Raw genomic sequence first — 17,407 nt, 5'->3', positions numbered from 1 at the left:
AAAATAGCTTGAGACCACAATGCCAACGACTTTTTGTTCTTTTATAGATTCTTTTCAGCAATTCTGTATCACCAATACTCAATTTAGATGGAGGTTTTATTGTGCCAAAAAACACAGACACCAGGAAAGGATTCTAAGAAGTTAGATGTTAAATATGGAAAAGTTTGGAGAATGTCTTAATTGATTATGTTACTTATATTTTCCTATTTTATGCGTGTAACAAGAGTAGTATAAGGTAGGAAAAAAACTGACAAATCAGTGTCAAATTATAAGTGACAAGAAAGCATTTTGTCAGAGTTTAGTTCTCAGCATTTTTTCTGTTTTAATCATGCACAAAATGATGGTCTATCTTACAAGCTTTATTTTTTTTTATTTATTTATTTGGAGATCGAATTTTGCTCTTGCCACCCAGGCTGGAGTACTATGATACCATCTTGGCTCACTGCAACCTCTGCTTCCTGGGTTCAAGTGATTCTCCTGCCTCAGCCTTCCAAGTAGCTGGGATTACAGGCATGCACCACCACGCCCAGCTATTTTTTGTATTTTTAGTAAGACGGGGTTTCACCATGTTGGCCAGGCTGGTCTCAAACTCCTGACCTCAGGTGATCCACCTACCTTGACCTCTCAAAGTGCTGGGATTACAGGTGTGAGCCACCATGCCCAGCTATCTTATAAACTCTAGATAAGTACTGTTAGATTGTATCTATGATTCTGTAAACCACACTTATTTGCTTGACATTATGTTTTTGAGGATTTTCAATTTGATAAATCTAGGCCTGGTTCATTCATCTTAACTACTGTATAACATCCCATTCTATAAATATACCATGTTTTATGTACCCATTTTATCCATTCTCCTATTTATGGGCATTTAGATTGCTTCCTGTTTTTTTTTTTTTTTTTAAATTTCAAAGAACAAAGTTATGGTTATCTTGTACATAGCTCCTTGTGAATAGAATTTCTGAATCACAAAGAATACACAGCCTTGACCTACTAGACATTCCCAAATCATTCTCCAGTGTGTCTAATTTGCAACCTCATTATTCATGTATGAGAGGTCCCTCTTGCAAGGGCCTCTTCATTGAACTTCCAACCTCCTCTCTAATTCCCTCCAATCACTCCTTTATGTAGCCGAGTGATCACTAAAATACACAGCAGATCAAATCACATCTCAGCTTAAAACCCTTCCATGGATTTCCACTGTGCTTCGCAACAAGACCGCACGGCTTGCTGGGCCCTGAGTGCGCTCCAGAGCCTCAACTCTTGCTGTCACTACATCTGACCAGACCCACCCTCAACATTACAACCAATGCTTCAGCATCCTCTTAGCTCCTTTTCCATGAGAGTCCTTTCTCTCATACTCTGTACGTACAATTTTCTCTTCTTGGAATGCTCTTTCTGTTAAAACCACTCCTGCCCCACCTAAGCCTGAATTTCCCTAAGTAACTCAATTTACCATTCCATGTCTAAACTTAGTCACCTCTTTTCCCTGGGAGCCTTCTGTGGCTCCCACTCCCCACATAGCCTCCCATCATCACTGAAATAAGTGCCGCTCCCATATCCTCTGTAGCATATTTGACAGGCACTCCCCCATCACAGCATCATCACACAGTGCTAAAATCACCTCTTTGCCAGTTTCACTCTTCTACTAGACTTTAAAGTCTCCAAAATGGAAAAGGAGGGGAACAGTGTCTATCTTGTTTACTGCTATATTCTCACCCAATATGTAGTTTACACAGCACTCAGTAAATACTGTGTTTGCTGGATGGACAAGTAAATGAAGCAAGTCAGCACTTGAGTCCAGATCATTTGACTCCAGTTCCTTGCATTTTCTACGACATGTTCCCATTTAATTCAAGACAACTTCTCTTTCTAAAATACAAATTACTACACAAGCCATTATGAGGGGGAAATGCCAGAGATAAAATTTGGAATTGTGGTATCAAATTGTCAAAATTCCTCTAGGTTTGACTGCAAATTCAAGCCTGTAAGTAGGCTCTTGGGTCTAGGCATGCCATTTACAGCATGAGGAGGGAGGGAAGGAAGGAGTCCGCTGGGATGGTCCTGTTTGCAGCCAACGGTAATGCACAGCTTGGGTCATGGAAGGCACACCTGGAGATGTTTGAGAAGCAATCAGTCATTCCCAGCATAGGATAGAAACAAAAGGGAGAAGCTTAAAGTTAACATGGAGAGATTCAAAACCATTTGGGATTATTTCAAAAGAATGTCCTGTAGTTTTTTCACATATATGTATTTTAAGAAAAGAAGTGAATTTGCCAGATCCTGATAGCTCTCTCTTACATCAAGAAAAATGAAAATATATTTTGTTTTTAAAATGCCTACGTCAACCACGGGTCTTCAGCTGAATCATAAAATACTGAATTTAGGAAGCCAGCAACTTTCTTCTGCGTTAAACATCAGAACTGGCATCCCCTAAGTCCTTGGTCCCTAAACTCTAGCATGCATCTGAATCACCAAGAGACTTACAAAAAAACAAATTGCTGCCCTGCCACTCCCTCTCCCTGCCCCACCTCTGAGAGTTTCTTATTTACTAGATCTGGACAAGGCAGGAAATTTACATCTCTAAAAAGTTCCTAGAACCATAAAAATAGATGAAATAGTAATACATACTACAACATGAATGAACCACCAAAACATTATGCTAAGTAAAAGAAGCCACACACATAAATTGTAGATTGTATGATTCAATTTATATGAAACACCTAGAAGAAGCAAATCCATAAAGACGAAATGTATATTTGTGGTTGCCAGAGGCCAAGGTGATGGGGGAATGGGGACTGGCTGCTTAATGAGTATACGCTTTCCTTTTAGAGTAAGGAAAATATTTTGCAGCGAGATAGAGGTGATGGTCGCATAACATTGAGAATGTACTAAATGTGATTGTCTGTAATATGAATTTTACCTCAGCAACAACAAAAAGTCCCTAGGTAATGCTGATGTGGTCCAGAGACCACACTTTGAGAAGCAGTGGCTTTAGTTACAGGCACAGAGAGGAGAGTAAAGAAAGTCAACTTTCGAAATAGATGGACGCCTCCATGTGTAATCCAGCAAGTGGGTCTACAGCTGAGAACTCAGGAAGGCTGAAACAGGCTGCTGCACTGGAAATCTTTGCTGTCAGTTTGGGCTCGGACCAGCAGCTGGCAGCCACATCCACATTCCAAATTGAAGTTCTGAACCACCCAAGCAAAGGAGGGGTCTGAATCCAGTTGCACTTGTCTCAGCTGACAATTCACCTCTGGCTTATAAATACGACTTTAAAGAGTGAGGGAGACCAGGCGCAGTGTCTCACACCTGTAATCCCAGGTGTGAGGCTGAGGCAGGTGGATCATGAGTTCAAGAGATAGAGACCATCCTGGCAAACACGGTGAAACCCTGTCTGTACTAAAAATACAAAAATTAGCTCGGTATGGTGGCGTGTGCCTGTAGTCCCAGCTACTTGGGAGGCTGAGGCAGGAGAATCGCTTGAACTTGGGAGATGGAGGTTGCAGCGAGCCAAAATCACACCACTGCAAACTTCATCCTGGTGACAGAGCAAGACCCCATCTCAAAAAAAAAAAAAAAAAAAAAAAAAAAAAGGAGTGAGGGAAAGTTGGCAAACAGAGAGAGAGAGAGGATTTCTTCAGATATAGTTGCTGCCATTCTGTGAGATTTCCCTCATGCATTGAGGAAGCAGTGATAATTCTTCCTTTTCACTTCACATGTGCCCATCTACCCATCTCTGACATCTACCCATCTCTGAACACTGTTTGCAGACCTAGGGCTATTCATCGTTTTAAAGAACTTGAGAAGGTGAAGACTATTTTATCCCTGCTGTATATGTAAAAAGAGAGACGGACCTGGAGCCAGAACAACTAAGGTTGCTCTCAGTTCCGCCTTTCACTAGTTGAATGCTTTGATGAATTATTTACCTTCTCTGAACCTCAGTTTCCTCATCTGGAAAATGGGAATAAGAGTGACTCCTTCATAAGGCTTTAGTGAGAACTAAACAATATAACCTTTGAAAATACTATAATATGCTTTGTGTATCATGGTTATTATTTTCCACAATTAGAATGTTGTTCTACCACTGTCCCCACTGATCCAGTGTGCCTGAAATCTCCAAGGGATGCTCCTCCTCCTGGAGAGGTGCAGCCCCCTATCCTTTTTTCTGTAACTACTCATGAAAGATGGTATCTGCATGTGTCACAATGTAATGCGGATCTGGGTATTATTGGAGAAAAAAACTATTTTGCTTAGAAGACAAGAAAAACAAATGGGAAGTATGGATAAGTAGCTTGATACCTGCAAGACAAGTTAGAGCATACAGAAGAAGTAAATGCTGAATATAGAGAGGTGAGAGGCACCTATTGTTCATGATACAGTCAATACCCATGAGGCCTTAAACCAACCCAAATGATGATGGCCATTCTGGCCTTATATGTGGTCTGCACAAGAAGCACACGTGAAGGCCATAGTGCTCCTCAACAGGCTGAGGGGTGAGCTACTGCTGCCTTCAGGAGTGCTTATTCCTGTGTTTCAGCAAAGGGACAAATGTGTCTGTTGCTAACTCTAGACACCTTTCATATGCCTGTCTCCCTCGCTTATATCCCCTCGTGTCTCCATACAAGAGACATGGTGGGGAGGCTGATGCAACAGAGCGAGAGGACAAATGAACATTGCTAGCACAGGGTGCAGACAGTGGGCTCCTTCCACCCACTGAGATCTTTCTCTAAGTGTGTTAGCCTACTCCACATGTCTCCTTGTTTCTCGCTATCTGTTTTAAATGGAATCAATAAACCAGCTCATTCAAGTATTTTACTTTGTTCTGGGAGGCCTTTTATTCCCTGTCTTTGAGAGCGCTTCCCTGGTAGTGTTCTGTGAGGCTGCCATTACATCAAGGTAATTTCCTGCATAGCACACTCCCCATGCCTTTGCACACATGGCCTGTGGCCTCTGCCTGGAATGCCCTTTGTTGATCTCACATCATTTACTCTTCAAAACCACAATTGAATATCAGTTCTTTTGCAAAGCCCTCCTTTATCCTGTGCCAACTGTCACCCCACTGTAAATGCCTGCCAACATTTTGCTCTATTGCAGGACTTACCACACAGGACCATACATGTGTGTTTTCTCATTTTTCCTTCCTTCTGTATGCTATAATTACCTTGAGGGATGGAACCAGGTGCAACTAACTCCTGATGCATAGTAGGTGCATTTGAGTTTCTGCACCAAACGTATCTGCAAAAACGACTGATGGATAACAAGTGATGCTCATAGGACCTCCTGCTGAGAGAGGTGATAAGATCATTTAGAGCCAAGATTTTTCAGTCTACTTCTAAAAGTCGAGCCAGAAAATATGCATACATTTTACTTTATAAAACATTGCATGGCAATAAAACACCACTGCAAAGTTAGAAGACATTTGACAAACAGGGACATTTTGAAAATTATATCACAAAAGGTTAATGTTCTTAATAGATAAGGAAGTACTAAAAATAGAGAAGAAAATAACCAATAATCCTATAGAAAAGGGGGGTGGGTAACAAATAGACCAGATAAGAATTGTCAGTGGTTTGTAAATTTATTACAAGATGTTCAACTTTACTCAGAATTTGGAAAATGCAAATTAAAACCCTTTGAGGTTGACATCTTTTACCTACCAGATCAGCAAGAATATTAATGTTTAGCCAAATACCTTATGGCAAGGTAATGGAGAAACTGGCATTCTCATACTTGGCTGGAGGAAATGTCAAATGTTGTAAACATTACAGGAGGGATCTTGTAGCATCTTGTGCATGTCATTCATCCTTTGACCTAGTAAACACACTTCTAGAAATCTATCCCAAAGTTACACTGCAAAAATACAAAGGCAAAAAAGGTCTGTTTGGAAACTATTGTTCATTGCAGCTCTACTTATAATGGCAAAAGAATACAAAGACCCAAATGCCCAAGTACAAATAATTGTTTGATTAAACTAGACAAATATACTCAATACAGTGCTATGTGGTTATGAAAAAGAATAACAAATATCTTTCTATGATCTATGGGATCATCTCCAGGATGTATCCCATATATCTGGAATCCCTTCGGAGTACCTGTCTTTGAAACAGGCAAGAATAATCAAATATCCCATGCAACAAAGTCTAAATAATACTTTCCCTCAAGGAGTGGGGCATAACTCTCTATCCCTTAAGTGTGGGCTGCAAATGGTGACTTTCTTCCAAAGCGTACAGCATGGAAAGAACAGAAAGAAGGGAACATTAGCATGGAAAGACCTGACAGACATTACCTCATCCAAGTGCCCAAGGTCAACATCAGCAGTGATCAGCCATGTTGATAGTATGTGTCCCTGATAAGATGTGATGAGAATGACATTTTCCCTCTGTGGCCTTCCTCCTAAAACCCATATTGCCAATCTATCAGAAAAACATTTGATAAGTCCCAGTAGAGGGACATTGTACAAAATAGCTGACCGGTACTTCTCAAAACTGTCAAGGTCATCAAAACCAAGGAAAGTCTGGAAACTGTCACAGTCTAGAGGAGCCTGAGGAGACAGATGACCAAATGTAATATGGTATCATGGGTGGGATCTTGGGATAGAAACAGGGCATTAGGTCAACACTAAGGAACTCTTGAGTAAAGTGTGGACTTCAGTTAGTAACAGTGTATAAATATTGTTCCAATAGTTGTGATAAATGTACCATACTAATAATGGAAGATATCAAAAATAGGGGAAACTGCATGAAGTATGTATGGGAACTCTATCTACTATCTTTGAAATGTTCTGTAAACTTAAAATGATTCTAAAACAAAAATTGGACTCACTTTTCAAACTTGGTTGTAGCTTTAAAACATGTAAATACATAGTCCCTGTGACCCAAAAAGTCCACTTTTAGGAATTCACCTCCAGATACCTTACAGACATACTTCTGAGATTCGTGTACAAGCATTGTATTCATTGGAACACTGTAATACCAAAAAAAAAAAAAAAAGAAAAAACAATTTAACAGTAAGCTTGTTAAATAAATTAAGGCATATTCATCTGACACACTGAAAAATAAAAATGAGGTGGCTATGATGTAAAAGGAGTTCCATAATATATTAAGGGAAAAAAGTCAAGGCACAGAACATGTGTATAATAAAATCCCTCTTGTATAAATAAATAATTTTAAAAAGAAAAAATACAGATCGATTTTTATATGCTGACATACGCATGAAAGATTTTCTGGAAATGTGCTAGAAAACTGTATTGATACAGTTGTTACTTCTGAGTTCAGAACTGGTGCTATAGGCTGGGGAGGATCTTTTATCACTTTTATCTGCTGTTGAACTTTCTGTGCATGTATTTTAACTTTTTAAAAAAATCATCATCCTTTTGGATTACAACTAGTCTAGCTTTAGGATTATATACAGCTAAAAATGAAGAGTGGATTTGAGAGGATCTGAGCCCCTTTTTTTTTTTTCCGAGTCTTGCTCTGACACCCAGGCTGGAGTGCAGTGGTGCAATCTTGGCTCACTACAGCCTCCACCTCCCAAGTTCAAGCGAATCTCCTGCTTCAGCACCCCGCTGAGTAGTGGGGACTATAGGTGTGTGCCACAATACCCGGGTAATTTTTGTATTACCCATTTTGCACCATGGGGCCAGGCTGGTCTTGAACTCCTGACCTCAGGTGATCCACCCGCCTCGGCCTCCCAAAGTTCTGGGATTACAGGTGTGAGCTACCGTGCCTGGCCAATATTACCAATTTTTGATTGTCAATTTTATGTGTCAATTTGACTAGGCTAAGGGATGCCTGGATAGCTGTTGAAAGGTTATTTCTGCATGTGTCTGCAAGGGTGCTTCTGGAAGAGATTAACATTTGAATCAGTAAACTGAATAGAGATTATCTTCACAAATGTGGTTGGGCATCATCTAGTCCATGGAGGGTCCAAGTAGAACGAAAATGTGTGAAAAAGCTAATTTGCTTTCTTCCTGAGCTTGGACATTCATATTTTCCCACCATTGGACATCAGCGTTTCTGGTTCTCTGGCCTCTAGACACCGACTGGTACTTAACACTAACCATATCCCGGTTCTCAGGCCTTTTGATTCAGACTGATTCAAACTAAAGTTATACCACCAGCTTTCCTGGTTTTCCAGCTTGCAGATGTCAAATCATGGAAGTACTCAGCCTCCATAATTATGTATGTCAGCTCTTATCATAAATACATCTGTATACATACATATATGATTCTGTTTCTCTGGAGAATCCTAATATACCATTAAAGCATTAATATTAATTATCAGTTGGATGCCTTCATCTTAGAGATCTAAGAGGAATCTTCTGAGAAATTGGATATGAGAGATTGCATTCTGATGAGTACATGAAAATGAGCAGCAGGGAGACTGGCACATGGGGTGGACGTGCGACTGTTTCCAAGGGATAGGCTGGTAAGAAGAGAATTTGGGTTGACCAGGGCACACATTAGATCATAAGTTATTTGATAAGGCAGAGGAGGCTACTGATATAGGATGATGGGATTTGAAGAAGATAGGCCATGAGGGAAGGGCCTAAAATTTACCTTAATAGTCTCTTGAGCAGTTTTATCTAGCCCAGTGATTCTCAACTCTGGAGGTACGTTAGAATTACCTAGGGAAGCTTTCTAAGGCTATGTTCTCCAACAGGGGACTAGAGAAACAAATAGTGGCACATCCATATGGACCAACACTTAGCAATAAAAATGAACTATGGACACACGGTATCAACCACACTGATGAATCTCAAATGCATTATGCTAAGTGAAAGAAGCCTACATTGAAAAACTATACACTGCATGATTTCATTCCTATGTCATTCTGGAAAAGACAAAACTATAGGAAAATTAAACATATCAATGGCTGCCAGGAGCTCGGGGTACGAGGAACAGCTTGACTATAAAGGGGTGTAGGAGAATTTGGGAGAGGGCGTGGACCTGTTCTATGTGGATTGTAATAGTTACATGACTGTATGCATGTGGCAAAATTTACAAATCTGTATCCTAAAGAAGATACCTTTTATTGCATATAAATTATACTTCAAAACAAAAGGCCTTCCCCCAAATATTATTATTCATTTGGTCTTGGGCGGAGCCGAGAGATTAATTTTTAAAAACTCCTCAGATGGAAAATATCTGCTTTGGTCCAAGATGGAGTATCAGGGAGTGGATTTTCCCTTCCACCTGAGTCAACCAAAAAAAAAGAAAAAAAAAAAAAAGAAAAGAAAAGCAGACAAAATACATGAAACAATGGGCTTTAAGACACTGACCATCAGGCAACCAAAGATGGTAAACTCTGCAATCTGGAGGTGATGAATACTGCTCATTATCTTGATTATAAGGATAGTTCCGTGGGTGTATATATACATACATTAAAACTTAGCAAATTGTTCTGTACTTTTTATATGTGCAGTTTATCGTACATCAATTATGCGCCATTAAAGACATTTTTCTTTAAGTTCCCCAGGTGACTCCAAGTGTATAGCTAGAGTTAAGGACCAGCAGCCCAAACATACATATAACCTTACTTGGCCTTGGAATCTAACATCATAAGATTCTGATCATTTGAATTCAATGTAATGTGATTGAAGCACATGAAATGTTAAAGTTTTTTACAAGGCATTCTTTACTTAAACAGAACTCATTCTGGGACCTAAGTTTACACTTGCAGGAACAGTATTTTTTGACAATAATTCTTTCAGAACTGATTGATGTCATTGTGGAAAAAAAAAAAAAAAAAAAAGAGACAGTGCGGGGGAGGCTAGGACCTTAACTGGAAAGATTTTTAAATGTTAGTACAAAACACATCAATACAACTTAAAAACTTCTAGGAAACTTAGAATATGCGTAACAAGCGTTTAAATTGTTCATAACATTTAACCCAGAATTTAAACTAAGGAAGTAAGAGCACAAGTGTGCCACTTCAGCAATGCCATAGTAGCGGAAACATGGGAATCCAAAGCAAACATGCAAGCAAATAAAAAGCGGTGGTCACATGAATTATGGTATGCGAGTAAAAAGAATAGTACAAGGCCACCTAAATAATACTGCGTAAGAATATCTAATGACGAGTAGCACCACCTAACCCTGCACCAGCGCATCCCCAGGTGTGAGAACGTTAAAACCCAAGACGTGGCCAAAGATGCATGGAGAGAATGGCAGTAGAGCTTCGTTGGTTGGTAAAAGATGCTCCTTAGGATGAGATCTGACTTCCTCACTCCCTGGTTGGTTTTGCCACTACTTCTTATACAGTTACCTGAGCCAGACACAACAGGAGAAGTTTCTTGAAGTGATTGCCAATGCCTCAGGATATATGCATGAAATGTCATACAGAAGAGGATGGCAATTTCAATACCTGCACAATCAGCGGCAACTGCATGGCTTTGCCCACAGGGAGCCTAGTCCTGATGAATCAAAGATATTTTCAAGAAGCCTATTTATGGACCAAACAAGTTCTGACCATCATGGAAAATCTCTGGTCTTGCTCAGGGAGGTGACAGATGGCTCCCTCTATGCAGAAATTGCATGGCAGCTATACCACCAGGTCACTCTTCCGATACACGTTACTTGTCCAGAGGCACTTCGACATCAACCACAAAGTGGCTTAAACAGCACTTTGTATAGAACCATCCTGCCAAGGTTTCAAAGGACTGTGGCTATTGTGGACTCAAATTACAACTGGTTTTATGGTCCAGAAAGTCAATAGAGTTCCTTGATAAATTTGTCATGCGTAACGGCAGTGGTAACTGGCTAGGTGACCAAATCAAAAAGGACCGTGTGGTGGAAGGTCCAGGAACACCGTCCCAAGGACAGCGCTGGTGCACTCTGCACACAGAACTTCTCCGGTTTGATGCCAGCTTGAGTTGGTTCCTCCTCCAAACTTTGGCATCCCTACACTGCATTATTTTGAAGAGAAACAAATAGTGGCACATCCATATGGAGTAACATTCGACAATAAAAATGAAACTATGGACACGCACTATCAACCAAATAAGAGAAATTCTGTTAGATATTTTGGCTACAAGTAACAAGAAAATTTTAAACAGCATAAACAATACAGCTATTTATTTTACCATCTATCAAGATGTCCAGTTTGGGAATGGTTGCAACATTGAGAAGCTTAACAAAGGAACAGCAGTCCTGGTTCTGATCTTGTTCATCAAACTTGTACCTCATCCCTCATGTTTGCAAACTGGCTGCCATTGTTTCAGATACATTCAGACAATACCCAGACTTGAAAAGGGAAGGTTCTTTCTACAAGTTATTTTTTTTAAAGAGCAGAGAAACTTTTCCCAGAAGTTCCCTACAGACTTCCCTGATGTCTCTTTGGCCATAATAATGTCACATGCTACTCCCAAGTCAATCACTGACAAGGTGAGGGGAATGATCAAGAATGACCCGGACCAGTTAAGTTCCATTCCCCAGGCAGGAGAAGGTCCCAGACCAGTTAAGTTCCATTCCCCCAGGCAGGAGAAGGTCCCAGCTTTCCCCACAGCACATGGCTACCCTACATTTCAACAAAATCAGTGTTGGCTCACAAACCAGGATGGAGAGAAATGGCTGTTAATTAGATGACTGTCAGGTAACACAACAGTAAATGCAATATGTTTCCATTTGGATAAAGAAAAGCGAATATAGACAGGTCTGTAACGAATAAAAGGCTACACATATTTTAAAATGTTACGTTATTGGAATTATAGAAAATATATTTCTTGTTTCTGCTTTCTTTCCCCTAAATGTTCTGCAATGAATATGTAATATATTTGAACTCTATTTGCATCCTGCCCCACAAAAAAAAAATCAAAAAAATGTTATTTTAAAATAAAACATTTATAGTCCTTTCCAGGTCTTTAAAAAAAATATTAAGAGTAGTTATGTAAGATCAAACCCAGAGGGTTCATTTAGCTGAGGCTGGAACCTGTCTGATGCAGCCTTCAAAGACATGGAGCCTTCTGCACTCGCATGAGTCCCAGGGCCCCAACGCCCCACAGAGATGGCAGCAACTTTATCCCAGAGGCTACTCTTGCTGCTTGGAAGACAGAGCCCTGTCACTTATCTTCCCAAACTGGAGGGTTGGGCAGTACAAACCGGATTATAAACCAGTCCTCAGTACCAAGGCCAAGAACATGCCACACACCTGTCCAGGGAACAAGGTTACGCTGAGACTTTCACCCCCACCGCAAGCAGGAAGACAGAGCTGAAGGAATGAAAACAGAAGGCACTGCAAAGAAGTCTAAGAGCAGCGAAGTCAATCTATGCCCCTAGACACATGTCCAGTAACTTGGCATAGCAGCACATGCATCTTGTGACCAAGTTGGACTGGAATTCTACCCTGGTGTATGCTACATGTCACCTATAGTCACTTTCTAGCCTATACCTGGGATTCAAAAAGGTGAGGGTGATGAAGAATGAGGAACAATATTTCTGCAGCCAAAGCAGGGATAGTCCACACTCACGCACCAAATCTCTGACCCTCTGCATGAAACCCCAATGGCCACCTCCAGCCCAGTCCAGGCAGCACAGAGCAGGCAGTGCCCTCAAGGAGACACAAGAAGCAACCCTAGTGGAAAAGACTAGAGCTTTAGAGCAACACAGACCTCAGCTCCAATCTGACGCTACCAACGGCTAGTTGTGCAAGCTTGGGCAAGCCACTTCACCGCCCTGTGCCTCAGTCTCTTCACTTGTAAAATGGGAATAAGGCTTTTAAAGTATTCTTTGAGTTCACTTATGCAAAGTGTGACAAACCTCAGCTCAGTATAATAGAGTGAAGAAGCTGAAAGGGCAGTAATGGCCGGCAAATGCACCTCCAGCAGCAACCCAGGAAATCCCACCCTTGTTTTCGCCTCAGACTCTGGGCACAAAAATTAATCAAGACTTCTGAGGCCCGAAGTCTGGGGCTGCCAGATTCACTCTTCTGGATTGAACTTTTAATGGAGGCAGATCACTGGGGCTTGCTCTTGCCAGATAAATAAATGGTACTTTGAAAATTATACCCGGCTAACTTCACCTGCTCACAGCCACACCACCTGGTGCTGGGGAAGCGAGCCCTGACTCAATCGCGCCTGAGGGGCCTGAAAGGAGAAAGTAAGGTTAAATCACCGGAACTGTACGTCTGTCTGCAATGGACTGTGTGGGCAAGGTGCATGAATGAAAAGAACAGAGAAGAAGGAAGAAAGGAGAAGCTGCAGAAGGCAGAAACTGGAGGGGAGGCTATGACTTTGATATCTCTAGTTTTTTGGAAATGCTCTCTGCCGCTACTTGTTTGGGCTTAGTACTGCTAGAGAAATGGCTCATGAAGCTTGAGGTGAGGCGGAGATGAATTCCCTCTAACAAAAATCCCTGAACCATCAAAGTGCTTCATTAGTTCCACACAAGACCTCTTAGGCATGCAATGGACCCATAGGGCTCTTCAGTGGGAAGATTATTCCCCCGGTGCTCATTTGGACGCTGATTTCTGGTTTAATCACCATTGAAACTGTCCTGAGAAAAAAAAATGGGGCACGTGAAAATGAGAACACTCAAGGTCATATTTATCCACATTGTTTAGAGTGAAAAATGTGGCTCATACAAAGCCTGGCTACGGAAACCACTTTATTAAACATAGGTGACCACTATGTCTGAGGCTTTGTACTTCCTTTTTTGAAATCTAACAAGTTTTGGTTTTAGTATTTTATCTAAGAAAAAGAATGTGTTTGGGACTGGGTGCAATGGCTCACTCCTGCAATTCCAGCACTTTGGGAGGCAGAGGTGGGTGGATCACCTGAGGTCAGTAGTTCGAGACCAGCCTGAGCAACATGGCAAAACCCTGTCTCTACTAATAATACAAAAATGAGCCACGTGCGGTGGCCCATGCCTGTAATCCCAGCTACTCGGGAGGCTGAGGCAGGGGAATTGCTAGAATCTGGGAGGCGGAGGTTGCAGTGAGCCAAGATTGTGCCACTGCCCTCCAGCCTGGGTGACAGAGTGAGATTCCGACCCAAAAAACAAAGAAACAAATAAAAAGAATATGTTTATAAAAATAAGGAGTGATCTTTTTCAAGATATTTTACAAGTTTGCCTTTTGATGATAATGAATTAGTGCAATCGTGCACTTGATAATAGGGATGGTGCAATAGCCAGGGAGTTCACACCTTCTGCTTGCAGATGGGGAAACGAAGGCCCAGAGAGGTGAAAGGACTTACCCAGATCACAAAACGTGCCACTGGCTGACCTAGGCCTGGAGCCTAGGACTTTCTGTAAATATGTAAATATTTATGGATTTAGATATGTATTAATTTTTGAATAGTAACTGATTTTCATCTCAGAGTAAGTACATGTCCATATTTTAAAGAGTAAAATAGCATTATGTAGTTTATAACAGAAAACGGTGGTCTCAAACCCTAAGTGCAGCTCTTCAGAGGCAGCTCCTTTCAAATCTATCCCATGCTTCCTCTGACACATGCCTCCATTTTTTTTTTTTTTTTTTTGAGACAGTGTGTTGCTCTGATGCCCAGGCCGGAGTGCGGTGGCACAATCGCAGCTAATTTTTTATATTTTTAGTAGAGACAGGGTTTGGCTATGTTGGTCAGGCTGGTCTCGAACCCTGACCTCAGGTGATTCACAAAGGTGATCCACAAGGCCTCCCAAAGTTCTGAGATTACAGATGTGAGCCACCACGTGCAGTGCCTTCATATTTTAAAATAATCTGCTGATAGTAGATTTCTTGTTTTACCAATTTTAGGCATAATCTATTGATATCCTAATTTGAAAAACGAAGAGTTAGCCTCTCCTGACTTCTCCCCTATTCTACCTATATTTGGCAGTTATTTTTAAATTTCGGATTCAGTCTGTAATTAGTAAATAAATTATTAAAACCCTGCAAATCTTCCCTGCTGAGTCTATTATTACTTCATTTTCTTTCTTTTTAAATTTTTTTCTTGCTTATAGAGTTAGTAATTGCCATATATATATATTCCTTTGGTTAGCCATGTACTGTCATGGATTCATCTCAAACTTTCCAACAGAATGTATTCTCCCTCTCAGCACTATTTTCTGTATACATCTGGTTCCCTATCAGTTTAACACTGTCCCTGATTATTTCTCTTTGAGTCCTGTTCTCTTGCTCCAGACTAGCCAGTTGCTTACTAGGCTCTGTCCAGACTTCAAGCTGGGAGAACCCTTCACAGGAATCCTCTTGGTCTCAGGCTGGATTCTCCTGTTTCCTTGAATACATGCATTCTTCTTAATTATTCATTCATTTTGGTGAAGTACTGCCAGAGAAAAGATGCATAGGATGTAAATGGTTGTGAAAATGACTGTATTCTACCCTCATATTCATTTGATAGTTTGGCTAGGTATAGACTTTTCTACCTAATTGATAGTTTAGCTGTGTCTAAACTTCTTCGTCAGAATTTTGAAGGCTTTTCTCCTTGGATATCTAGCTTTCAATGTTGCATTTGGGAATTCTGATGTCATTCTGATTCCCATTTTTTAAAATATAATATGTTTCTAGAATATTCTCTTTATCCCTTTGAAGTAGAAAAATGTATTGACTATTATGTGTTAGACATATTCAAAGCTATGCACTTAATAGTCCTTACCAAAAAAAAAAACTGAAGTGAAAAATTACTTTTCCTCTTTTTCAATAATGGAATTGAAACTCAGGGAGGATGTGTAATCTGCCTGATCCATGGGGCCTTTCACTGTAGGGAATGCTGTAGTGACAACCCCAAAATCGCCCAAAAATTGCTCATGCATATTATATGTTTGACTTGAGTTGTTAGTGGTCTCAGCTTACCAAAGTTACTCAGGAACGCTAGTTCTGGAGATTCTAACAACATGTCCATCCATGTTCAATGCTGCAGGGAAAAGGAAACATGGCAAGTCACTTAATGGTCATCAGAGTTTCTGCCTGGAAGTAACACAGGCCACTCCTTTCCATGTCCAATAGGCCAAAGCCTGTGACATGGCCACACCTAACTTTAAAGTCAGTGGTAGTAGTTCCATGAGGGAATTCCTTCCTGGCAGTTTTCTGCAAATGTACGTGTTTTTCCAAATCCCAAGTCCCAGTGAAATGTAGTCAACAAATTGGAAAAACAGAAAAAGAGTATTATGATTCTTTTACAAGAATCAAAGCATAGGAATCAACATAGACATATTACTCATGTTGATTTGAAGAGCAAGACCAAAAAATGCTAATGTGCAAAATCAAAGGTTAAGGTCAACATCTCTGGGAACCAGGAAAGGAGGATGGACTGGAGAAGTAAGGATCATCTAATCAGTCTTGCTTGCAGCATTGCCATATCATAAGTGTGTATTCATGGCTTTGGTTGCTGGGTGAGTCATTCTTGCAAATAAACATCAGTAAGTGTGTACGTGTAGTGTACTCATACAAATCCTATGAGTGATGTTCTAAGAAACCAGTTTTGAAAACAAATGTCTTTAAATTGGCAGTTTCAATGCATGGTTCTATTTAGTGCTGTTAACTTTGCTAAGGGATCCGAATGTTATATTATTTGAATACAACCCAGTAATATTGACTGGTGTTTTTCAGTGTTTGAATATTCCCCCTAGGCTACAGTTCTTTGTAAATATTTTAACTGAAGAAATGCAAGGAGCAGATGATATGAATGTTGTGGGAGACTCTGACAGGAAATCAGAGACTGAACAAAAACTTGAATTAGCAAAAGCAATATCAATTTCAATGGCAAAATCAAAACCAGACCTAGCAGACAAGAAAAACAAATATTTTAATTTTCATTATTAAAAAAGCAAATAACCTATATGAAGCAATAGGTGCTCTAAAGCTCAGCCTGAAGATGCTTTTGGATGTACTCCTCACAATTGAACAGATGTCAATGCAAGAGAGGAAATTGTCTAGTCAAATAATGCTTTGTGTGCTCTACATTTTCATTTTAATAATGACAACTTATAGAAATATTTGTGGTAATATATTTCATTTTAGTAATAATTTTTACTTTCTATTTATCTTATGTTATTATCTCCATCTTTTAATATTTTCTAGTCTCAGATGTTTATATAAAGAAGAGATTATTTTTGCATGTTATTGAAATATATATTCTTTTTGCATTGAAATATATTTTCTTGTTGCAGTAAATCAATTCACAGTAATAATAAGCTATGCATTTATTATTATGTCATTTCTAATAGAAAACTTCTGATAGTATAACACTATCACAGGAAAATGACTTAGTATTCACTATTATGGTTGCTCATTATTATATAAATACATGAGAAAAAAGATGATAAAAAATAAACAATAATATATGATTTCAGGATTCCTGAGAACTAAAATTTCTGACTTGTTCCCCAATCCCAAAGAGGTATGCCTCTTGGAAATTTGAAAACACCAAACAGTGGAAGATATAGTACCACCAAATGCCTGAAATGACCAC

The 17,407-nt window shown here is 40.0% G+C and overlaps 1 pseudogene; it reads left to right on the top strand.

Moving 5' to 3' along the window:
• Positions 1-3,044: 3,044 nt before the first annotated feature.
• On the top strand, positions 3,045-10,637 carry LOC116559711 (annotated as a pseudogene).
• Positions 10,638-17,407: the final 6,770 nt, after the last annotated feature.

The sequence above is a fragment of the Sapajus apella genome, unplaced genomic scaffold (assembly GCF_009761245.1).
Source record: "Sapajus apella isolate SASKATOON/1434 unplaced genomic scaffold, GSC_monkey_1.0 scaffold24, whole genome shotgun sequence".
NCBI classification, from domain to species: Eukaryota; Metazoa; Chordata; class Mammalia; order Primates; family Cebidae; genus Sapajus; species Sapajus apella.
The sequence above is the reverse complement of the archived record's forward strand: the minus strand, read 5'-3'. Positions and strand labels throughout refer to the sequence as shown.